Source organism: Schistocerca serialis, chromosome 1, assembly GCF_023864345.2.
Source record: "Schistocerca serialis cubense isolate TAMUIC-IGC-003099 chromosome 1, iqSchSeri2.2, whole genome shotgun sequence".
NCBI lineage: Eukaryota > Metazoa > Arthropoda > Insecta > Orthoptera > Acrididae > Schistocerca > Schistocerca serialis.
In genome coordinates, this window is record NC_064638.1 from 1,032,313,896 (window position 1) to 1,032,315,909 (window position 2,014).

Here is a 2,014-nt window from a genome sequence, read left to right on the forward strand (position 1 = left end):
TAAGAGGTTTATGAATTACTGTTTCGACATATGTAAGATGCTTTGTTCATTCTGTCACAGTGCGCGGTTTCTAACTTGTAGCTGGTCGCAGAGATCTCTTCGCTTTGAACATTTTTATGTTCCGGTTTGCAAAAACAGTCTAAATAAATGAAACGAATTAATGTGTCATGAAAGCAGCAATGCAGCGCTATTTAATTACTAACATCGCTCTTGTATGTTATTTTCTTTGGATTTTAAAGCTGGCACTGTTAACGTGAATTACATTTGGAGGAGACATGATAGTCTTCAACATGATTGGCATGATTGAACTGTTCGTCGAAAATCACTCACTTCATTTCATAATAATTCTTCAGCTGCTTGAGCTTATTCCTTTTGAGTTTAAGGCTTATATAAAGCTGCAGGATATGAATACGAGAATATTGTTCAAATACTGTTATTGTTACATTCTTCGGCCAGATAACTGGTTTGATGCAGCTCTCCATTGGCAACAAAACTCTTGTCTTCCCAATTCTGTTCAGTAGCTCCTCATTAGTTACGCGATCTACCCATCTGATCTTGAGCATTCCTCTGCAGCACCACATTTCAAAAGCTGCTGTTCTCTTCTTATCTATACCGTTTATCGTCCAGATTTGACTTCCACACATGGCTATACTGAGGACGAACACCTTCATAAACGACTTGCTGACATTTAAATCTATATTCGATGTTAACACATGTTTCTTCTTCAGGAATGCTTTTATCGGCATTGCCGTTCTACATTTTATACCCTCTCTACTTCGACCAGCATCACTTATTTTGCTGCCAGAATAACAGTACTCATCTACTACTTTAAGTGACCCGTTTCCTGATCTAATTCGCTCAGCATCACCTTATTTAATCGTACTGTATTTCTACTGTACCGTTGTCCTTTCACGTTGTGCAGACGGTACTAAATTTAACACCATGGTCATTTTCAAGCCCAAAACAATGCCAAAACATTCTAAAATACCGCCAGGTGTTGTTCACATACATGATAGGGGTTGGATGGTCGAGGCTGTTATGAAAGTATGGATAAACAGAATGTTGGAGAGAAGGAATTGTGCTTTATTGAAGAAGAGTTTTCTTTTTTGTGGTAGATCAGCTTGATAGTCATTTGAAATATTCTGTGAAAGAGAAATTGAGACAGGGAAATACAGAACTTTCTGTTATTTCGGGAGGACTTACTTCACAATTGTAACCTCTTGATGTCTCGATAAATATACCGTTTGAAGTGTGTATGAGAGAGGAATGGAACACATGAATGACGGATGAAACCCAACACGTATTCAAGCCGGAGGGAACTTTAAAACAACGACCTACAATCAAACAAGTGTGTCAGTTGATAAACACTCGTGGCGTAGAATGAGAGAAGGTATTATCGTTAAATCTTTCGAGAAGTGAGGTGTATGTAACGCTCACCATATCACTGACGACCGTCTTACATATAAAGAGGACAACGATGACGCCGAAAAGAAGAAGAAGGAAGACCGCATGACAGTTTTCAGATATTTTGAAGGTCAGCTCGGTTTTATAAAAAAAAAAGAAATTTTTTTTAGTCCGAGTTTCGGTACTTTCTCTTAGTCCGAGCTGTGGCACTGTAATTTTGCTGCTGTATTGTAATGCCCATCACCAAAATAGATCTAGATCGTCTTACCTTCTTACAATATTGTCAGTTAGTGATAATTTCAAATATTAGTAAAAATCTAATAATAAAAATGGTAAAAATGTTATTCTGTTTATGAAATGCTCAAAAGTTATGATGCATCTTATAGCCCGTAGTGTCTTATAGTCTGTGACATACGGTAAGCGGATGCAGGGGGTTGGAGCGAGTGACACAGAACCGGAGCGCATGAAAGACTAAAAGCTGTATTTTCAGAAGGGCATAACTTCTTTTATCAGAATTACGGCCTAAATTTTTGCGGGATATCGATTGCTGGGGGTAACATTGTGCAAGAGCGCTTTTTTATTCTTAAAATATGAGTTCACGTTAGTCATG